A 16,181-nucleotide genomic window follows, 5' to 3' on the forward strand; every position below is an offset into this window, starting at 1 on the left:
AAAAACCAACTGTTAAGGATACTGCTTGGGTATTCTGAGTAACTTCCCAAAGCTATGAGATTAATGACAACATCTGGCGTCTTTCTTTCATCGAGGAACTTGGGCGGCTAGGGTATAAGCCCTGAAATTTACTTTTGCTCAGAGGAAGAATTGAATGTCAGGATAAAGGGCATGACCAGCTGAATTAGCACTTAGCACACAGGTCCCATCCCAGTGAGTGGTTGGCTTATATACAATGTTCCCCTGTTCACAGCATCCTCACATGTCAGTTTAGGGAGACATTGAGGGCAGAGTAATTGCTATTTGCCTCTCTGCTGATTGAGACATTAAGGATGTGAATGTAGACTCTGAGATCCTCCACTGGGCAAAATAATCAGTATCCCATTGTCATTTGAAACATGAAGAGTAATTCATCTTTAGATAAGGAGGGGTTTTTAATGGTCAGGCCTACATGAATGAAGCTGGTCAGGCCTACACAGGACAGAGATGGTCAGGCCTACACAGTCAAAGGTGGTCAGGCCAACTCAGCTAAAGGTAGAAGCAGCAGACTTCTGGCAGGTCTTATTTTTATGTATCCTTGTCCTATAAGGAGATCAGCATGCAACTTACTGTGACGGGATGGTGATCCATCCCAGCAAAATTGTGCTCCATCTAAGAGAAGGACTTGAGTCTCAGGGTTTTCTGCAATGCAAGTGTATTGTAAATTTCACCCATTTTACTCTAGCATTCAATCCTGTATAACTAATTTTATATACCTGATTTTGAATATTATTTCACATTAAATAAGCTTTAAGTTTACTTTATGCTTGCTTTGCTTTACTTGCTTTATGCTTAATTTTGACAATATATACAGAATACTATTATGATAGGATAAAAAAAAATGGTCTCTCTCTGGACTCTGCACCCTATCTGAGCAGCTGACCCTGTTCTCAGAGACACAGATGATCTGACCCTGGAGGTATGAGGGCAGCAGAGCTGACCCCACCCCCACCCTCGTCTACCATGTTGTGACATGGGTGACCCCTTGCTACCTGGCAGTCAAGAGAGCTGGCCCTAGAGTCACAAGACTGAGAAGACTAGCCCTGCCCCCCTCACTAGCTACAGCACACAGGAGAACAGACCCTGCACCCTACTTGGCCAGCGTTAAGAGTTGAGAGTAAGAAAGCTGACCACCAACCCCCATATACCCCCTGCAGCAATCCAGAGAGAGGGCCCTGCACCACCACACATGGACAAAATAGTAGAGCTGGCCCTGGCAGTGTGAGTGTGGGTGAGCTGGACCTGAGAAGAGGAAAACTGACTGGCTCAGTGCAGCAGACTGCATTGGGCAAGTTAGCCAGGGCAGTGCTGGAGAGGTCACCCGGGTAGTGGCAATGAGGGAAAGCTGGTGGGCTGACCAACGGAGCTACCACCCAGGCCCAGATCCAGGGCTGTTAGTTAGAACACCCAACATCCACCTTATCTATAAACTGTTAGAGCTTGTGGAGGGGACAAACCTATAGATCCAAAACAGCAGAATCTCCATGACACAGGACAACAGGATATCCAAGAGGAGCCTCAGAGAGAGCCCATTATTGATAGTGTAGCAGAAGCCAGAGGCCTCGAGCCAGACCAGTGACTCACCGCAATGAACACTTACAAGTAAAGATGAATGGACTAAAGGACAAACAGTGTGACTCAATGGGCCACACTACAGCTTCCATGATGAGATTCTTCTCTTTCTTTCTTTTCTTTTTCTTTTTTTTTTATTGGCTTTTCTTTTAAATTTTGCTTTTGGGGCATTGGGGGGGGGGTAGGTTGCATAGGCAGAGGGCAGAAGTGAAGGGACAGAGAGATAAGACGGATGCATAATATGAAATCCACAGAGAATCAATGTAAGATGAGAGGAAAAAATAAATACAAAATGGGTCTCTCCCTCCAAGCTTGTCCTGTAAATGAATTACATTTGTACTGAGCATTACCACCCATTAGCATATATATCTTTATTATCATTAACAGTTTATGATTTTAGTAATTTTTTCATAAGATCAGGATTTTATAATTTTATCCCTGTTGAGCATCCACCTTAAAAAATTATAATTATTTAATTAAAGATTCTTCAGTATCAAAATAAATTTTAAATCATGAATGTAATCTACAGAGAGACAGGGAGGCACATTTTCCTGATTGTTTTATAACGTACTTTTATAAAATTCCAGGTTTTTATATGGTTTCTTTTCAAAACAAACCATCTTGCCTCTGTAGTATAATAAAAGGGGATACAATGATAAGCAGAGGGCTCAGTAGGTCTGTTTGCTTTATGGGTGCTCCCTTAAATGATTACGCCACATGTTTAATTTAACCAAAATGGCAGTAAGTCACATGGCATGCCCTATCTTTAACCTTAGTAAAGGCTGCTCACATAGCTGCCAAGATGGAGGTGACCCACTTGGTTGTTATTTAATGTAAGTTGAGCCCAGGTCATCAGCCAAGATGGCAGCAAGCCACATGGTATTCCAAGGTGAGCCTATGAGGCACACATTCTTTTCCTAAACAAGAGTTGAATCCAAGCTGCATAAAGGATTTATTATAGCAAATTAAGATGATCTATACATCCTTTAAAAAAAATCACCTTTGATGAACTTAAAAATCCTAAAATAAAGAAAATTATAAAGTTTCAACAAAGCCTTAAAGATAGTAAACAAAAACAAAGGAAAGAGGGGAGAATTGAGAGCCATTTTCAGTCTTGATGGGGATAGTTTACTTCTTGGTTGTCTTGGTTAGCCCAAAACAGCTTGACCACAAAACTGCCATGACAGGCTTAGAGGCCCGGACAGAGCTTCTGTGATAGGCTTACTGACAGGCGACACTGGGATTTAGGAGAAACCAGGAACTGACCCATCCAGGAAGGGCTTGCATTGAAGGGGAAATATCTGACATTACAAACATTCCCAGCACCCCCACATGCCAGCCAACCATGGTCCTGAACCCTGGAAATCCCCTCACTCCAACCTCCACTATGTTGAAAACTCCACCCTGCCCAGTCTCAGGGCTCTCTGCTCTCATCACTGTGTCGGACAGAGTCCAAGCTCTGAGCTTGAAATGAAGGCTCTTTGATTTTACAGATTGGATTCAGTCTCCATGGTGGTCTTTGGGGAATCCCCACGATCTGGGCATAACAAGTTGTTTTCAGTGCAAAGTGTCTTTTCCTGGGCTGCTGTTTTTCTCTCCTCCTTGTCACAGAGTCAAGGGGTCAGCTTGATCCAAGAAAGGGACTTTGGAGGAAACTTTAAAACAGACATGTTTGGGTCTGGAGCAGATAGACCAAGTTCCAACTCTAGAGCCAGCCTTCTCAATAGAGTACAATAGCATGAAACAATTTTTCAATATTAGCTGCACCCAAAAGACATTTGAATCTCTAGAAGACTGAATCCAGTGATCTATATAGCCATAACAAGTTTATTTTTGTCTGCAGATGGAAGCAGACAACCTGAATGTGAAGATACAAGCAGGGTTTTCCAAGTTGAGAGTGGCAGAAACACAAGTAGGCCGAAGACACAAGGCAAAAGATGCATAAGGCCAAAGAGTTCTATGTTATCTCAGCTAGGAATAATTGTAATGTATTTGGAGGCCCAGCAGAAATGGTAAGCATTGGGGATCTGGGTGTAGTTGTAGGTCAGAGCCTTGAGAAAGATTTAAGTGAGCTGGGAGTATGTAGTGGCATTTGCTCCACCCATGACCTTGGGCTATATGGCCCAAAGGAAGCAGTGCTTCCTGCCATTGCAAGTGACCACTGATAAGGAGAGGAGAGAGAGGTCACATTTCCTTCTTCCATTGTTTGTTTATTTATTTATTTATTTATTTATTTATCTATCTATCTATCTATCTATCTAGTTATCTAGATATCTTTTATCCTGGTGTGATTGGACTCTGGACAGGCTGGGAATTGAACCCAGGTCCTCTGGAACATCAGTCAGTGCTCTTAACCACTGAGCCACCTCTCTCCAATCAGCAGCCATGTACGGGGAGGTGGTGACGAAAAATAACAATACAGGACTCTTTCAAGGCCCTATAATTAGAATGAGTCCACTTTAAATCCTTTAACAAGTATCCATTGGAGGGTAAGTCTGATGCCAGCAGCAGGAGCTTCAGGCTAGACAGTGTTCGAGCCTGTCAGCCTGAGATGTCTACGTGGAGCTACCATGGAAAATTGCTGGATGCTGTGGAGCTTTATTGAAAGATGGCTACTAGCCTTGACTCTCTGCCACATCTCTCTCTTACCTTTGATAGTGACTTCTCATCTGTATGGAGGCATTGTCTTACTCCTGTTAATATTCATGTCGATCACAGGTATCTTGTATAAGTTCCAGGATGTAACTCATTAAAATTGTAATGGATAATTAAGAAACACAGATTAATAATTAGTCTTCTATGATAGCCAAACTTATAGTCATGTTAGTTAAGTTTTCTAGGTATATATAGATATATTTCAATTAGGTAGGTAATCTTCAAACACTTCAAATACCCACAGAATATGACATTTAAAATGTTTTAAAAACTTAGACTTTCGGGACAGTGAGATACATCTGCTTCTTGCAGCACCGATTTACTTCAAAGAGAAAGATGGGCATCAACGACACTCTATATGGAATTTACCTTCTTCTTGGCAAAAATAGCCATTTGGGCAAGAAACAGTTCTTGTCTGGACTGCTGATAATATTTTATATAAACTGGACATGCAGGATCCATAGGAAGATGACCACTGAACTTCTCAAGGCGAAATGATTCTTCAGGTTCCTGCTTCACAGAGGAGACTGCCAAATATTCTACAGGACACAGCGAGAAGTGACTAAAAAACTCTACGTCTATTGGCTGAAGATGGATGACCCAACATTGCAGAGAAACTTTGGATGACTGTCCAGGCAAGCAGTTGTCTCTCTCATTTCCAGAATTTTGGAAGTTGCTTACAATGCATTTCCTGTTTACTTAGGTAATATTATAACCTTCTGAAGTCTTTGATGTAGTTGAAGACTAGACAGTTATAATTATAATTATATAGTTATAATTTTCCTTGGTTATGATAAAAGATAAGTTAGATATGAAACCTTAGACTCCCAAATATAGGATAAATAGAATATTTTCTTTGAATTTGCCAAATAGACTAGATATTGTAACTGTAATTCTTACTTGACAACTCTTTTGTTATGTGTAATTTTACTATGTTAAATTTAAAACCATCCTTTTTGATTAGACAGAAAAGGGGAAGTGCTGTGGGATGTCATTCTGTATGCTATGAATATGTGTTGCTCTGATTGGTTGATAAATAAAGCTGCTTGACCTGGGGCATGGCAGCTTAGAGGCAGGCAGTAAATCCCAGAAAGAGAAAGGAGGAAGAAAGGCAGAGGCAGAAGAGATGACATCCCACTGTCCAGGGAGCAGCAGCATGTCATGGCACACAGGTAAAGCCATGGAATACATGGTGACACATAGATTAATAGAAATGGTCTGAGTTTAGTTATAAAAGCTAGCTAGCAAGAAGCTTGAGCCATAGGCCATCCAGTTCATAACTGATATAAGCCTCTGTGTGTTTAGTTGGGTCTGAGCAGCTCCAGGCCCAGGTGGGACACAGGAAAACATCCAGCTACAGGAGTGTTATTGGGAATAGGGTATCAGACTACACTGCCATTTCGTCTTATGAGGTTATTTAAATTAGTTTAAATATTAAAAATTAAAAGCTCTGATTTTGGGCCAACAGGGGCCATTTCAATTATGAAGTTCCAGTGAACCCCAAAATTAAGATCACAGAGTCAGTGAAAGGTTCAGAGTTTTTGGCTATGGGCCAGTGAAGAATTCCAGGAATTTTTGGCCAATCTTAGCAAGTGGAAAGCTCTAGGAATCTTGGACTGAGCAAGTCTCTACAGAAAATTTGAAATGGATGAAAGACAAAGACAAGAATTGAGATCAATATCCAGTTGCTTGGAGTGTCCTCTAAGTCTCTAAATGACCCACCACACCTGGAAAGTAAAGGAGTATCCCCAACCATTACAATCCTGTCAGGGACCAGCCTCAGGGGTTTCAAGGGTCTCAAAGGGCAGGAATATCTGGCAGGCACAAGAAAAGACTGGGATACAAGAGTTGGTGCAAGCTGACAAGTCTTGTCAGATCTGGAGATGTGTGTTTTCTGTTGCTAGAGTTTTCCTGCCTGGCCCACAGTCAGGACAAATCTCTGACACCCGCCAGTCCCAAGCCGCTTAAACCCAATCAAATAAACACAGAGACTTATATTGGTTTCAAACTGTATGGCTGTGGCAGGCTTCTTGCTAACTGTTCTTACAGCTTAAATTAATTCATTTCTATTAATCTATACCTTGCCACATGGCTTGTGGCTTACCAGTACTTTACATCTTTCTTATCCTGATGGCGGCTGGCAGTGTATCCCTCACCCAGCTTCCTGTCCTCTCTATTCTCCTCTCCGTTAGTCCCGCCTATACTTCCTGCCTGGCCACTGCCAATCAGTGATTTATTCATTGACCAATCAGCAACACATTTGACATACAGACCATCCCACAGCACTTCCCGTTTTCTTTTCTTAAAAAGGAAGGTTTTAACCTTTACACATCTCCAAAGTCAGCTTGGTATATTTGGGAATTTGGGCGTAGCTTCTCTTACTACTTTTTGCTGGAGGGGGGCACTGTATCTTATGGGGACACAAAGAACATTTTAGGATTATGGAGTAGTCCATGAGGGTGTATCGTCTGAGCCAGTTGTCTTGAAACGGTTCTGGATGTTGGATCATCTGGGCCATGGTGTCATCGGAGACCTTTCAGGGGGTCTTGGCTGGTCAAACCTGATGTATCTTACTCTGGAACAAATCCATAGCCTCTTGCTTTCTGTGGAAACAAAAGAGACTCTTTTCTAAAGCAACATATCCTTACATCCAAATTTTGAAGTCAAAGTATCTTTAAAATATACGTACTGGTTTAACTTAGCTTCCTTTACAATCAAACATCTCTCTGTAGTTAAGAATCCCAAAGACAACACAATCCAGACTCTCTGTGTAATAGTCATCTCTATGTGGCTTATTTTTTATATTAATTTTACTGTCTCTTTAAAGACTTTATTTTTTAAAACTATGTATTTGTTTATATAACTGTATATATCACCCTATATCACCTTTTTTTTTGTCTCTTTCAAGCCTACGTATATTTTACACACATTGTAAACTATTACATCTGAATCTGTCTTATTGTGAATCTATTGCTGTAAACTGCAGCAGCTGTGGCTGCTGGCTCTGTCCACCTTAGCTTCCCAACATGGCAGCGGTATGCTTACCGCCAGCTCTGGGAGCCATCGTGGGTCCATGCCTTTATCCAAGCAGCATGCAGCCCAGAAACCTCCCCTTTTGTTCTGTACCAGCAAAGGCTAAATCCACCATGTAGCTCAAAGTGTTACTTGCAAAGGCCTCATTCCCACCATACTGTAGGTCGAGCATGCACATACGCTAGAAACCCGCCAGTAGCTCAAACCGGCAGCTGCCGCTCATTTGAGAGAGACAATTAGGAAGCTGTTTTTAGCTCCGTTTTAGAATCTTTTTTCTCAGGTTTTAGGTGGAAACTCTTGCCCCACGTTGGGCGCCATTTGTAGCTTGAGTTTTCCTGCCTGGCCCACAGTCAGGACAAATCTCTCTCACCCGCCAGTCCCAAGCCACTCAAACAATCACTGATTGGCAGTGGCCAGGCAGGAAGTATAGGCAGGACTAACGGAGAGGAGAATAGAGAGGACAGGAAGCTGGGTGAGGGAGACACTGCCAGCCGCCATCAGGACAAGGAAGATGTAAAGTACCGGTAAGCCACAAGCCACGTGGCAAGGTATAGATTAATAGAAATGAATTAATTTAAGCTGTAAGAACAGTTAGCAAGAAGCCTGCCACGGCCATACAGTTTGAAACCAATATAAGTCTCTGTGTTTATTTGACCGGGTTTAAGCGGCTTGGGACTGGCGGGTGTCAGAGATTTGTCCTGACTGTGGGCCAGGCAGGAAAACTCTAGCAACAGTTTTCTCTGCCTTTTCTCGATCTGACTCAACCCCAGTGTTTTATTGTAATAATACAAGGAAACGGGGGATGAAAAAAATTCAACAGGTGATTGGGTTCTTCACAACAGTTTCAAAAGTTCTTTTTGTAAATCAGCAAAGTGTACCCCATGCCCCTTGATTGCACATAGAAGTTCCTAGGAAGAAAGCCAAAGCATACCAGCTTATTCTTTTGCAGGTTAATAATTATCAGAACATCTGAGGTAATCACCCCAGAGGCCATCTACTTGCAGTTTCTCAGAAAGCACAGAAATACAAGCAATGGTTTAAGCTGCCAGCTTCCTCTCAGCTTAAGTCCTTCTTTATCACTCTGTAATTCGTCAGGTTGTCTTCTAACTAGTCTGGACAACTCTTATCTTTTATCCCATTTATAAGTCACTCCATCTACAGTTTTTGTCACCAGCCTTCTGGGTTTTTCCCATGACCTGCATAACAGCTTTAACTCCTGTCACTGTCACAATCTCAGTATTCTTTCTAATTTCATGGAAACCACCGCAGGAGAGAAAAAAAAATCATAAAGAACAAATAGAGTAGGAGGATTACAAGAACCAGTGGCAGTTGGATGGGTGAGAACATGACATGCATACGCCAAAAATTCTGCCCTTGGGACACAAGGGTTGTTTTCTCCCTATCCCACAGAAGGCAGGCTTAGTAGAATATCTGGTGGGGCAGGCCCAGAGGGATTGATGTCCTCGTCCTCGGGTATCTCCAGCACAGATTCCACTGGCAACATGCTAGGCTTTTCATATGCTGTCTCCGGCACAATCCCAGGGTGAAGATACCACAGGGCCAGCAGAAAGTGCTCAGAGTCTGTGCTGATTAAGTGGTTCTCGAAGCCAGTGGAAAATGTCCACTGCCTTCAATTGAGTGGGTCTTTTTTGTGTGTGTGTGATGGATAGACTTCATATTTTTTTCATTTTACATACCAACCATAGATCCCCCTCTTCCCTCCTCCCGCTCCCAGCCTTCGCCCCCCAACTCACACCCCATTCCCTCCTCCAACAAGGCAAGGCATCCCATGGGGAGTCAGCAGATCCTGGTACATTCAGTTGAGGCAGGTACAAGCCCCTCCCCCTGCATCAAGGCTATGAAAGGTGTCCCACCATAGGTAGGTAGGCTCCAAAAAGCCAGCTCATGCACCAGGGATGGATCCTGATCCTACTGTCAATGGCCCCTTAAGCAGGTCAAGCTACATAACTGTCTTGGTTATGCAGAGGGCCTAGTCCAGTCCCATGGAGGCTCCACAGCTGCTAGTCTAAAGTTCATGAGTTCCCACTAGTATGGTTTGGTTGTCCCATTGAGTGTGTCTTATGGAAGGAAACTCCAATGAGCTCCCAATCCTAGCTGGGGCACCTCTGAGTTAGGTCCAACAGATTACCTCCTAGTGATGCTTTGCTGTGTGGAAACCATGTTCTGGTTGAATGCAGTGTGGTCTCCCACCTCGGTCCGGCTGTGTCAGGACAAGACAGTAAGGTGAGAGAGAAAGGGCAGAGACAGAGTGAAAGAAAGGCTTCTTGAAAGAAATGGGTAGCCCTGGCTGGCTCTGGGGTCCTAGAGTAAAGACTTGGAGGTGTCTGCTAGGGGCATGGGCTCCAAATGCCTTTCTATTGTGTTAGATTATTAAAGGCAGAGAGACTTGTTCTAAACTTAGGAGGAACCATCTTTACTCATGATGAGGGGACATTTTGGTCACACACTTGTACGGATGGCCAAAATGCCTACAGAGGAAGAGGGGACATGGTCTCTTATAGGGGCAGAAATACATTGTAGTCCACAGGGGAAGCTGGGAAGTATAGTCTTTCTGCATGAAACAATTAGTACACACATAATGGACAGATGTATATTCAGGCAAAACACCTATACACATAAAAATAAAGGCCAAAAACAAAAGTATATTTTTAAATTTCTTTAGTTTCTTGTTGTTGCCTTTATTATAAAAATGTTCTATTTTGCAAACCTTTGTTAAAATATTTACTACAAACATAAATGTTACTTTATTAATAAGCACCACACTAATACTTTAGTTTTACAAAAGGTCTAATGATTATTAATAAGCTAAGCCCAAAACTGTAAGAGGTGCTTGTGCCTGGCACCTCTTATTACAGCTTTCTATATTTCTGTCTCAGATGAGAAATTTAAGTAAAGAAACAGTTGAATGGTGAGCCCAGACCAGGGCTGCCTCTCTCATTTTAATATTAATATACAGAAATGAGGTTGGGGATATATTGAGATACAGTAGGATTTCCATTTCTTGGGTATCCTCGACACTTAGTATTGGGTATTCTCAAACCTCCTTATAAATTCAGATTACATGATAAAATGGTCTGGAAAATTCTTCCAATTCTTTGGCATAGGTCATCCATTCATTGGCCAATATTCTAATGGTTGCTACTTTCCTGTTATTTTCATATTAGGGATGAATTGTCTTCAGCATTTGATAGACCCATTTAGTTGGCCTGGATGTATGCTTTGCATTGCAAATTTTTATCATTGATATTTTGTCTGATTTTATTTTCTGAATTTAGGAGGTGTCAGGGTTCCAAAGGACTGGGATGAAGGTCATTGTGCCCCCAAGAGTTTTTTAACCTTACATATCCCATAACCTCTCTATTCTACCTCTATGCTTGCATTTCTCTCTGTCCATATTCTACTCCCATTTCCACTCTGATTTATTGCTTAGACTATCATTTCATTTCTAGAAATCATAAGGTAACCCTCTATTGCATGGTAGTTTTTGTTTCAAATAGAGCCATCGTCCTACGAGCATCCTCACACCTGTGATACCATACAGCCTGATTTAGGACACAGGAAGCAGGTGTGTCAAGTTCTTTACGATCTCTTTGGAAACAGTCAGCTTTCACAACCTTTCTCTAGGAAGATCTACTGATGCAGACAGCATGATGGTGTTTGCTATTCTGCGCTCCATCTTTGCTCACGGTCCACCCTCTTCTTCTGCTATATGAAATTTCAACTCCAAAGCCCTGTCTTAAGTACCCTCCTTTAGTGGGCCTCACATCACACCTCCACCTAATCTAGCCCAGAGACATTTCATTAGGTTTTTACTATAGGGCATAACAATTTTCATAAGATGGCCACACTCTCCATGAAGACTTGGCCCTGAAACTGTTTTTGAAAAATTAAGTGGCCCAAACTGTACCCCTTCCCCTGGGCTCCATGCTAGGGCCCACAGTTCCCTGTAGATGTACCATAGGCCAGAGCAGTCCTAGAGATCCCAGGGAAGACACTGCCCACTACCTGGTAAACCCCTTTAACCTGTCTAACAACTCCTGTACCTCACCCTTGGGCTCCATATCCCAGCCTACTACTTTGGAAGAAGTCTTTGGCTTTATTAGAGACTAGGCAGGATCAAGGAACCCCAGGTAAGACACTGCCCACCACCAACTAACACTGCTTAAAGCCCTCAGAGCAACTCCAGACTGCACCCCCTCCCCTGGGCTCTACACTAAGGCCCACAGTCTCCAGCACCTATAGCAAAGGCCTGGCCAGATCTAGGGCCCTCAGGTAAGAGTCCACCCACTAACATTACTTAAAGCCCACCCAGCAACCCCCGACAGCATCCTCTCTCCTGGACTCCACACTAGAGCCCACAGAACGTCAGACTGGTCCTAGGAACCCCAGGTAAGACACTGTCTACCACCACAAAACCCCTTTAAGCTTGTCCAACAACCCCAAACTACATCCCCATTCCTGGGCCCCATATCACAGCCTACTACTTTGGAAGAAGTCTTTGGCTTTAACAGAGACCGGGCAGGGTCAAGGAACCCCATTGTCCATTGCCAGCTAACATTCCTTCAAGCCAGCCCAGCAACATCAGATTGCACCCCCTCCTCTGGGCTCCATACTAGGGTTCACAGCCCCAGCAGCACTATGGGAGGTCAGGCTGCTCCTAGGTTCCCCAGAGGCCAGGCCAGATGTAGAAACCCCAGGTCTACAACTTCAGAAGAATTCAGTCCTACTAGAGCACAGGACAGATCTAGGGATCCCAGTGTCCACAGCTATACTAGAGGCCAGGCTGGTCCTAGAAACTCCAGAAGCCAGACCAGATCTAGGAAACCCAGTCTGCATCCCCTCCCCTGGTCTTCATATCCTTGTCTACACCTTCAGAAGAAGACTTCTTCGGATTTATCAAAGTACAGGCCAGATCTAGGGACCTCTAGCCCCCAAAAAACCAACAGGGAATACCCTACTGAACCCAAAGACACATTAGTCACCAAAACTGTTGGCCATTTAGGCCAGAAGACCAGAGAGGAAAGAGAAACCAAGGAATAAAACACCCATTCAACAAAGACAAACATAGGAATCAATACCTAAACATAAATTCATTCCAAATCCTGGTTCTTAAACACCAGTGTAAGAACACAATCAATAACAGAAAAGGAAATATGGCATCTCCAGAGCCCAGCTATCCTACAACAACAAGACTTGAACAATCTAACACAGCTGAAGTACAAGAAAACAACCTTAAAATTTTCTTTATGAAGATAATAGAGGTCCTTAAAGAGGATATGAACAAATCTCTTAAATAAATTGAGGAAAACACAACCAAAATATTAGAAGAAATCAACAAATGCGTAAAAGAAAACTAAGAAAAAGCAAACAGATAAAGAATACTGTACAAGACCTGAAAATGGAAATAGAAACAATAAAGAAAACACAAATGGAGGAAATCCTGGATATGGAAAATCTGGGTAAGCGAACAGGAACTATAGATTCAAGCATCACCAACAAAATACAAGAGATGGAAGACAGAATCTCAGACATTGAAGACACAATAGAGGAAATAGATTCATCAGTCAAAGAAAATGTTAAATCAAAAAAATTTCCTAACATATAACATCCAGGAAATCTGACACACTATGAAAAGACCAAACATAAGAGTAATAGGAATAGAAGAAGGAAAAAATTAAACTATCTCAAAAATCCAGAAAATTTATTTAACAAAAATTTTAAGAAAAATTTCCCAACCTAAATAAAGATGTGCCTAAAAAATTATAAGAAACTTACAGAACACCAAATAGATTGGATCAGAAAAGAAAATCCCCTCACCACTTAATAATCAAACCACTAAACATACAGAACAAAGAAAGAATATGAAAAGCAGCAAGGAAAAAAGGCCAAATAACATATAAAGGCAGTTCTGTTAGAATTACACCCTGTAGCAGGACAGGCCCATAGGGTTGAGGAAATTGGCTCAGACCAGTAGCCAAGGCCTGCAAATAAGGTACTCCTTAAGAGTCAACCTAGAGTCTACCTGAGGGCCAAGCAACAGAAGCTGTCAGAGTTCCAGATCCTGTCCAACCAGTGAGGGATGACCACACAGATTGAGCACTGGGAGGAGGGTATATAAGGCCTTCCCTCTTATTGAATAAATGAGTTTGTTATTTGCTTTCAATGGACTCTCAGTGTCTGAGCTGTTGACACCACACCTCCTCACCCCCTCACCCCCACCAGGTAGCCATTAGGATCCAAGCAACAACACCCAACTTCTCAGTGGAGACCCTAAAATCCAGAAAGGCCTGTTTATTACACTCAAAAATATAAAAGGTAATATGCAATTTCCTTAGACTCCTCAGTAGTTTAGTTTTACAAAGCTGTCTCTCTAAATAGATAACAATGACTGGTTCTTTCTTTGAAGCTGCAGCTGTGAGATCACATCCCACCAATTAGGAATCTAAAATTTATTTCATGTGAATTGTCAAGATGACTATCTTTCTTATCAAATAAAATGGAACCTTCAATGTAACTTCTATATTGCCTGAAGGATTTCTGTTGTATATATATAGCTGTGAAAAACAAAAGGATGTTGGAATTCAGTATGAGATAATAAAGAGATTAACCATCAGAACATGTATGTTCAATTCTTACCGCCTCAGATAGAAAACGTCCAAAGTTTTGCTATGCTACAGTATACTCTTTGAGCCCTGCATGTAATACTGAGGCTGGTTCCCCAGGAATGCAATAGAAAAAAATAAAAAATAAAATTTGAAATAATCTCCCTGTATCTTATCAGACTACCATGGATTAAAGCTGGATTTCAACAACAGAAACAACAGACAGCCTACAAACTCATGGAAACTGAACAATGCTCAACTGAATCATCAACGGGTCAAGGAAGAAATAAAGAAAGAAATTAAAGACTTCCTAGAATTTAACTGAAATGAATGCATAACATACCCAAACTTGTGGACATCATGAAAGCAGTGCTAAGGAGAAAGTTCATAGCAGTAAGTGCCTACATAAAGAAAATGGAGAAATCTCACACTAGTGACCTAAAAACACACCTAAAAGCTCTAGAACAAAAAGAAGCAAACTCACTCAGAAGGAGTAGATGACAGGAAATAATCAAATTGAGGGTTGAAGTCAATAAAATAGAAAAAAAAAGAACAAATACAAAGAATCAATGAAACAAAGAGTTGGTTATTTGAGAAAAATCAACAAAATAGATAAACCCTTATCCAAACTAACTAAAAGGCAGAGAGAGAATATCCAAATCAACAAAATCAGAAACAGAAAGGGAGACATAACAACAGACACTGAGGAAATCCATAGAATCATTAGATCACACTTCAAAAACCTATACTCCACAAAATTGGAAAATCTAAAAGAAATGGACAATTTCTTGATAAATGCCCCTTACCTAAGTTAAATCAAGATCAGATAAACAATTTAAATAGACCAATACCCCCTAAGGAAATAGAAACAGTCATTAAAAGTCTCCCAATCAAAACAAGCCCAGGGCCAGATGGTTTTAGCCCTGAATTCTACCAGACTTTCAAAAAAGAGCTATGCTCTTCAATTTATTTCACAAAATAGAAATAGAAGGAATATTGCCAAATTCTATGAGGCCACAGTCACCCTGTTACCCAAACCACACAAAGACATAACTAGGAAAGAGAACTACAGGCCAATTTCCCACATGAGCATTGGTGCAAAAATACTCAATAAAATACAGGCAAACTGAATCCAAGAACACATCAAAAAGATCATCCACCATCAAGTAGGCTTCATCCCAGAAATGCAGGGATAGTTCAACATAAGAAAATTGGTCAATGTAATTCACCATATGAACAAACTAAAGGAAAAAAAACACATGATCGTCTCATTAGATGCTGAAAAAGCCTTCAACAAATTCCAACACCCCTTCGTGATAAAAGTTTGGAGAGATCAGGGATACAAGGGATATACTTAAACATAACAAAAGTAATATCCAGCAAGCTGATTGCCAATATCCAATTAGATAGAGGGAAACTCAAAGCAATTCTACTAAAATCAGGAACAAGGCAAGGTTGTCCACTCTCTCTCCATACCTATTCAATATAGTACTTGAAGTTCTAGCTTCAGCAATAAGACAACTAAAGGAAATCAAGGGGATACAAATTACAAAAGAAGAAGTCAAAGTATCATTATTCACAGATGATATGATAGTATACATAAGTAACCCCAAAAACTCTACCAGGGAACTCCTACAACTGATAAATGATAAAGTCAAATGGCTGGATACAAGATTAACTAAAAAAATTAATTATATTATGATATATTATACCATGATAAATATCAATATATTAACTTAAAAGTATTCTCCCTCTTATATACAAACAATAAACAGACTGAGGAAAAAAATCAGAGAATCAACACTCTTTATAATAGTCTCAAATAAAATAAAGTATCTTGGTATAACTCTAACCAAGCAAGTGGAAAATCTGAAGATAAGAACTTCAAATATTTGAATAAAGAAATTGGAGAAGATAGCAGAAGATGGAAAGATTTCCCATGCTCATGGATCGGTAGAATTAACACAGTAAAAAATGGCCATATTACCAAAAAATCTACAGATTCAATGCAATCTCCATTAAAATCCCAACAGAATTCTTTATAGACTTCAAAAGAACAATACTCAACTTCATAAAAAAACAAAAAATCCAGGCTAGATAATACAATCCTGTACAATAAAAGAATTTCTGGAGGTACCACCATCCCTGATTTTAAGCTCTACTACAGAGCTATAGTAATAAAAACCTCATGGTATTGGTGTAAAAACAGACACCTGGATCAATGGAATCGAATCAAAGACCCAGATGTAAACCCAAACA

The 16,181-nt window shown here is 41.1% G+C and overlaps 1 non-coding gene across 1 annotated transcript; it reads right to left on the reverse strand.

Moving 5' to 3' along the window:
• Positions 1 to 3,910: 3,910 nt before the first annotated feature.
• Trnai-gau (transfer RNA isoleucine (anticodon GAU)) lies at positions 3,911 to 3,983 on the reverse strand. Its single transcript has one exon. It is a non-coding gene; the product is annotated as a tRNA-Ile (tRNA).
• Positions 3,984 to 16,181: the final 12,198 nt, after the last annotated feature.

This window comes from Peromyscus californicus, unplaced genomic scaffold, assembly GCF_007827085.1.
Source record: "Peromyscus californicus insignis strain IS unplaced genomic scaffold, ASM782708v3 Scaffold_8__1_contigs__length_139910024, whole genome shotgun sequence".
Classification (NCBI taxonomy): Eukaryota; Metazoa; Chordata; class Mammalia; order Rodentia; family Cricetidae; genus Peromyscus; species Peromyscus californicus.